Source organism: Triticum aestivum, chromosome 1A (assembly GCF_018294505.1).
Source record: "Triticum aestivum cultivar Chinese Spring chromosome 1A, IWGSC CS RefSeq v2.1, whole genome shotgun sequence".
In the NCBI taxonomy this organism is placed as follows: domain Eukaryota; kingdom Viridiplantae; phylum Streptophyta; class Magnoliopsida; order Poales; family Poaceae; genus Triticum; species Triticum aestivum.
This window is the reverse complement of record NC_057794.1, coordinates 221,693,497-221,701,517: the sequence shown is the minus strand read 5'-3', so window position 1 is coordinate 221,701,517 and position 8,021 is coordinate 221,693,497.

Below are 8,021 nucleotides of genomic sequence, written 5' to 3'. Positions count from 1 at the left end.
AGAGGCTTGACCGTTTGAGGTCGGGTCACTACACCCCCTTGACTTTCCCCCAATGCCAACACCTCTTATAAATTCCAAAACCTCAGAAATATACTTAGATCAGGAGTTCCGCCATTGCAAGCCTTTGTAGCCACGAAAAACCAATTGGGAGCCCGTTCCGACACCCTGGCGGAGGGGAAAACCATCACTGGTGGCCATCTTCATCATCCCGGCGGTCTCCATGACGAGGAGTGAGTAGTTCACCCTCGAGGCCGAGGGTATGTACCAGTAGTTATGTGTTTGATCTCTCTCTCTCTCTCTCTCTCTCTCTCTCTCGTGTTCTTGATTTGGCACGATCTTGATGTACCGCGAGCTTTCTTACTATATTTGAACCATATGGTGTTTTCCCCCTCTATCTTCTTGTGATGAATTGATTTTTACCTTTGAGGTTTCATTATTATTGGATCAAATATTATTATGGATTTAAGAACACTTGATGTATGTCTTGCATGGGATACCCATGGTGACAATGGGGTGTTCTATTGATTCACTTGATGTATGTTTTGGCACTCAACTTGCGGATTCCCAAGGTGACATTGGGGTAATCTATGCATAGGGATTGATGCACGTTTTCATCCTTGTTTCTCCAGTAGGAATCTTGGGGCACTCTTTGAGGTTCTTTGTGCTGGATTGAATATTATGAATCTAAAGTTGTTTGATGCATATTGTATAATTGACCCACGGATACTTGTGGTGAAATTGGAGTATCGACGTGACATTAGGGTTGATTGATGTGTATCATATGATGTTATTTTACTACGAACTCTAGGGCTATTTGTGACACTTATAGGAATAGCTCAATGGATTGATTGGAAAGAATAACTTTGAGGTGGTTTCGTGCCCTACAAACAATTTCTTCTTATGTTCTCCGCGATAGGAACTTTGGAGTGACTTTTGTCACATGTCAAGGGATTGCCATATGATCTAATTATGTTATCATTGTTGAGAGAACTTGCACTAGTGAAAGTATGAACTCTAGGCCTTGTTTTCAAGCATTGCAATACCGTTTTCGCTCACTTTTACCACTTGCTACCTTGCTATTTTTATATTTTCAGATTACAAAAACCTATCTATCCATATTACACGTATATCACCATATCTTCGCCGAACTAGTGCACCTATATAATTTACCATTGTATTGGGTGTGTTAGGGACACAAGAGACTCTTTGTTATTTGGTTGCAAGTTTGTTTGAGAGAGACCATCTTCATCCTACACCTCCCACGGATTGATAAACCTTAGGTCATCCACTTGACAGAAATTTGCTACTGTCCTACAATACTCTGCGCTTGGAGGCCAAACACGAGTCTACAAGAAGAAGGTTGCATAGTAGGCATCAATATCTTTTCTGGCGCCGTTGCCGGGGAGGTTTTTGCTTGAAGGTGTATCTTTAGATCTTGCAACTGAATCTTTCGGTTTCTTGTTTTATCACTAGTTTAGTCTATAAAAGAAAACTAGAAAAAATGGAATTGAGGTTGCGTCATATGCTTCATCTTTTAAATGTCTTTCGTGAAATGATGGAAAGGAAAATTGTGCTCAGGTGTTAGAGGAAGAAGTCAATAAAATGTTTGGCACTAAATATATGAATGATGAGCATGGTTGCAATGTTGTTAGTATGAGTTCTTTGAATATCCATGATGCTAACGATATGCAAAGCCAGAAGCTTGGGGATGCTATGTTTGATGAAGATGATATTTTTTGTCCCCCATGTTTTGATGAGCAAATTTATTATTATGATAGCATACCTCCTATTTATGATGATTATGTTGATGAAAGTGGATTTAGTGATGAATCCACTATTTCGGAACAGGTTTCAATTGATTATGAGAACAAAGTTGCTATCTATGATGATTATTGTGATGACATGTATGATATAAAGAATAATGATAACCATCAAATGTGTCATCATTATTTTCATTTTCAATTTGATTATGCCTCACATTATAGTTATTTTTTTGAGTTTGCTCCCACTACTATGAATGAGAAGAATTTTGCTTATGTGGAGAGTAATAAAGTTTTTGTGCATGTGAATCATGAAAAGAATGCTTTTATGTGATGTTTATATTGTTGAATTCATTCAAGATGCTACTGAAAATTATTATGAGAGAGGAACATATGCTTCTACATATCTCAATAATATCAAGTTTCCTCTGTACATGTTGAAAATCTTGAAGTTTTGCTTGCTTTACCTTTCTACGCAAGTTGATTCTTGTTTCGGTAAGTTGTTTCCTCACAAAATCCCTATGCATAGGAAGTGTGTTAGACTTAAATGTGCTAGTCATATTCTTCATGATGCTCCCATTATGTTTCAGTTCTTATCTTTTATGTGAGCATCATTGGGATCATTATGCCTAGCTAGAAAGGCATTAAAGAGAAGTGCTTGTTGGGAGTCAACCCAATATTTATACCTACTATTTTGGTGTGTTCACATGATTATGCTACTGTTGTAATCATGTTTTACAGCTTTTGTTTCAATAAAGTGCCAAGTAAGACCTTTGGGATGGTCTATCGTGATAGTTGATTTGATCTTGTTGAAAAATAGAAACTTTTGGACCTAGTAAAATAATTTCACCTTTTTACAGGAGCATGGTAAAATACTGATTCTTTTTGTAAGAAACTTATATACAAATTTCCTAGACTTTCCTAATTTTTTAGAAGTTTTGGAGTTACGGAAGTATGCAAAGTTTCAAATTACTACAGATTGTTCTGTTTTTTGACAGATTCTGTTTTTCATGTGTTGTTTGCTTATTTTGATGAATCTATGAGTAGTATCGGAGGATATGAACTATGGAGAAGTTGGAATACAGTAGATATAACACCAATATGAATTTAGAATAAGTTCACAACAGTACCTAGGTGTTAATTTGCTTTATTATACTAACGGAGCTTACGAGTTTTCTTTTGAGTTTTCTGTTGTGAAGTTTTCAAGTTTTGGGTAAAGTTTTGATGGACTACGGAATAAGGAGCGGCAAGAGACTAAGCTTGGTGATAGAGGTGGGGGTGTCCCGAAGTTTCGATGAGATAGCTATCGTTTTCTGTGGGAGTTGACCTTGAGGATCCGACTACGAACATGCGAGACGTCGTGCCTTAGAAATCGCTAAAGCAACTTTCGAGGGGTTATTGGCCACGCTGGAGCACGATCAACCTGACCACGAGGGTCTATTTACTTTAAGCAAACGAAGCACAAGAAGGAAACTAAGATTGCAATCTGGATATTGCGAATATAAGATAAAAGCTTTATTGATCAAGGTGGGGTTCTGTGACGCCTTGGTCTGGTCGTTGAACACAGACGAAGTACGCGAAGTTGCAGCTATGGCGAACTTTTTATCTAAACAAAACCCAAAGTCTAAACGATGCCCTAAGGGTTGTATATATGGAGGAAAAAGGGGGGAATTGCGTGTCCCTTGGATGAGGGGTCTGAAACCAACCCTTACTCTTGTTTCCCCAGACATACGGACTCTAAAAACGGCCTATAATCAAGTATTTCAAAATTACATGGGCCTGGACCAAAAATAAGGTGACGCGGCACCTAGAATAGCCTCTGGACGAAATTTATAAAGTGTCATCTTGTATATTTCGTCCAAGGCTTCATGCAATCATTATGGTGGCTTCAAAGTCCTGGAATCATCACTTGTAACTCCATTCTTGTTCCCCTTGCGCATGCCATCATCTCCATGCTTGAACTTGCTCCAAGGTTCATCTTTCTTGTCCAAGATAGACCCTTCATTTCTAAGCAAAACAAATGTATCCAATTTAGGTAGCATCATATTCTCATGAACATTAGAATCGTTACCAAGAAATGAAAGTACCTGGTAATTGAATTGGCGTGCGCGAGCTCTTGTAATTGGTCCAGTATGTATAGCAGCAGGGGCTATGGGCGTAACAATGATATTGATGTCCTCATCATCCTCCCCTTCTTGAAATGAAGTCCTTCTCGACGGAAGCTCATCTTCTTCACCCAAATAAGGCTTCAAATCTGCAATGTTAGAAGTGGGACTAACCCCAAAATCTACAGGCAGCTCAAGTTTATATGCATTATCATTTATTTTCTCTAAAGCCTTAAAAGGTCCATTAGCACGTGGCATTACTTTGATTTGTGCAAATTAGGAAATCTATCCTTAGGAAAATGTAACCAAACAAGATCTCCAGGAGCAAACACATGTTTTCTACCCTTATCTCTAGCAAGTTTATATTTAGCATTCATACACTCAATGTTTTCTTTAGTTAACTCATGCATTTTTAAAATCAATTCAGCATGTTGTTTAGCATCAAAATTAAACTTCTTTGAAGATGGAAGAAGCAACAAATCAATAGGTGCACGAGGTAGGAAACCATACATAATTTCAAAAGGGAACACCTTAGTAGTAAAATGCAATGAACGATTATAAGCAAATTCAATATGAGGCAGGCATTCTTCCCACATTTTTTATTATTCTCCAAAACAGCCCTAAGCATAGTAGGCAATGTTCTATTCACTATTTAGTTTGTCCATCCGTTTGGGGTGACAAGTAGTACTAAAAAGTAGTTTAGTCCCCAACTTAGCCCATAAACATCTCAAAAAATGGCTAAGAAATTTAGTGTCATGATCTGAAACAATAGTATTTGGCACACCATGCAAGCAAATAATTTCACGAAAGAACAAATCAGCAACATTAACAGCATCATCGCTTTTATGACATGGTATAAAGTGTGCCATTTTCGAGAATCTATCCAAAACAACAAATATGCTATCCCTCCCCTTATTTTTTTTGAGGTAAACCTAAAACAAAGTCCATAGATATATCCTCCTGAGGAACACTAGGTACAAGCAAAGGCATATATAAACCACGAAGGTTGAGTCATGACTTAGCTTTTTGACATGTAGTGCAGCGAGCAACAAAATGCTCAACATCATGTCTCATCTTTGGCTAAAAGAAACGTGTAGCAAGTACTTCCTCCATCTTCTTCACGCCAAAGTGTCCCATTAATCCTACTCCATACGCCTCCTGCAAAAACAAAAGACGAACGGAGCTAGCTGGAATGCATAGCTTGTTAGCACGGAACACAAATCCATCATTTACGATGAACTTGTTCCACGTTCTTCCCTCTTTACAATTCTGCATTACATCTTTAAAATCAGCATCATCCACATATTGATCTTTGATGGTCTCCAAACCAAATACTTTGAAGTCAAGTTGTGAAAGCATAGTATAGTGACGAGACAATGCATCTGCAATAACATTTTCTTTACCCTTCTTGTGTTTAATGACATAAGGGAAAGTCTCAATGAATTCAACCCATTTTGCATGTCTACGATTCAGTTTAGCTTGACTTTAATATGTTTCAAAGATTCATGATCAGAATATATAAAAAATTCTTTGGGCCAGAAATAATGTTGCCATGTTTCTAAAGTCCGAACAAGAGCATATAATTCTTTATCATAAGTAGAATAATTTAGACTAGGCCCACTCAGTTTTTCAGAAAAGTATGCAACAGGTTTGTCATCTTGTAATAACACACCTCCTAATCCAATTCCACTAGCATCCCATTCAAGCTCAAAAGTTTTATTAAAATCAGGAAGCTAGAGTAAAGGAACATGTGTCAACTTATCTTTCAATACGATGAAGGCTTCTTCCTGTGCGGTACCCCAAACAAAAGGCACATCCTTCTTTGTAAGCTCATTGAGAGGTGCAGCAATGGTGTTGAAATGTCTCACAAAACGACTATAGAAACCACCGAGTCCAAGAAAACTCCTCACTTGTGTGACCATTTTGGGTTGCGGCCAACTCTCAATAGCATCAATCTTGGCTTTATCAACTTCAGTTCCTTGTGGAGTAATAACATAGCCAAGAAAAGATACTTGGTCGGTGCAAAAGGTGCACTTCCCAAGGTTACCAAACAAACGTGCATCACGTAAAGAAATAAAAACAACACGTAAATGTTCCTCCAAAGATCTGCTATAAATCAGTATATCATCAAAATAGACTACCACAAATCATCCAATGTAAGCATGTAAAACTTCGTTCATTAATCTCATGAAAGTACTAGGTGCATTAGTTAACCCAAAAGGCATGACTAACCACTCATATAATCCAAACTTAATTTTAAATGTTGTTTTCCATTCATTCCCCAATTTCATACGAATTTGATGTTATCCACTACGCAAATCAACTTTGGAGAATATTGTAGAGCCACTCAATTCATCAAGCGTATCAACTAGCCTAGGAATAGGATGATGATAATGAATATTTATATTATTAATGCCTCTACAATCAACACACATACACGATGTACCATCCTTTTTCAGCACTAGAATAATAGGAACAACACAAGGACTAAGGGATTCGCGTATATAACCTTTGTCGAGTAGCTCCTAGACTTAACGCATAATCTCCTTTGTCTCCTCTGGATTGGTCCGGTATGGTGCACGGTTGAGTAGCGATGCACCAGGAATTAAGTCAATCTGATGCTCAATCCCTTGAATAGGTGGTAATCCCGACGGCACATCTTGTGGAAAGACGTCAACTAACTCCTGCAAATGTTCGTTACAACTGGAGGCAAAGAGAATGGCACGTACTCGAATAAAAATAATGCCTCTCTGCAAACAAAAGCATAGCAAACAGATTTGCTAAAATATAGCTCATCAATATCAGATTTGGTGGCAAATAAACATGCACATTTCAATTTAATTTCATAAGAAACACTAGATGGTTTATTATTAGACATCATTGTTGCTCAAATTCTTTTGCCACAATCTGATTTTCACTCTTAGTTTTCACCTGTTTTGGTTTATTAGCTCTATTAATATCATCTTTCAAAATGGAATCAGGAGACATAGGAAGTAAAGTAATATGGTTATCCTTATGAACAAGAGTATATTGATTGTTTCGACCATGGTGTACAATTTTTTTATGAAATTGCCATGGTTTACCTATAATAAGGAACACGCTTGCATGGGTACCACATCATAATCAACATAATCAGCATATGTAGAGATACTAAAATGCACACGAACAGTACGTGTTACCTTAACCTTGCCGCAGTTGTTGAACCATTGGATGTAGTAAGGATGTGGATGTGGTTAAGGTAACACGTACCGTTCGTGTGCATTTTAGTATCTCTACATATGCTGATTATGTTGATTGTGATGTGGTACCTATGCAAGCATGTTCCTTATTATAGGTAGACCATGGCAATTTGATAAAAATTCTGTACACCATGGTAGAAACAATCAGTATACTCTTGTTCATAAGGACAAAAATATTACTTTGCTTCCTATGTCTCCTGGTTCCATTTTGAAAGATGATATTAATAGAGCTAATAAAGCAAAACAGGAGCAAAATAAGAGTGAAAATCAGATTGTGGCAAAAGAATTTGAGCAACAGATGAAGCCTAATAATAAACCATCTAGTGTTTCTTATGAAATTAAATTGAAATGTGCATGTTTATTTGCCACCAAATCTGATATTGATGAGCTAGATTTTAGCAAATCCATTTGCTATGCTTTTGTTTGCAGAGAGGCATTATTTTCATTCGAGGACGTGCCTTCCTCTTTGCCCCCTGCTGTCACTAAAATTTTGCAGGAGTTCGCTGATGTCTTTCCACAAGACGTGCCATCGGGATTACCATCTATTCGAGGGATTGAGCATCAGATTGACTTAATTCCGGGTGCATCGCTACCCAACCATTCACCATACCGTACCAATCACGAGGAGATGAAGGAGATTATGCGTCAAGTCCAGGAGCTACTCGACAAAGGTTATATACGCGAATCCCTTGGTCCTTGTGCTGTTCCTATTATTCTAGTGCTGAAAAAGGATGGTACATCGCGTATGTGTGTTGATTGTAGAGGCATTAATAATATAAATATTCGTTATCGTCATCCTATTCCTAGACTAGTTGATACGCTTGATGAATTGAGTGGCTCTACAATATTCTCCAAAGTTGATTTGCGTAGTGGATACCATCAAATTCGTATGAAATTGGGGAATGAATGGAAAACAA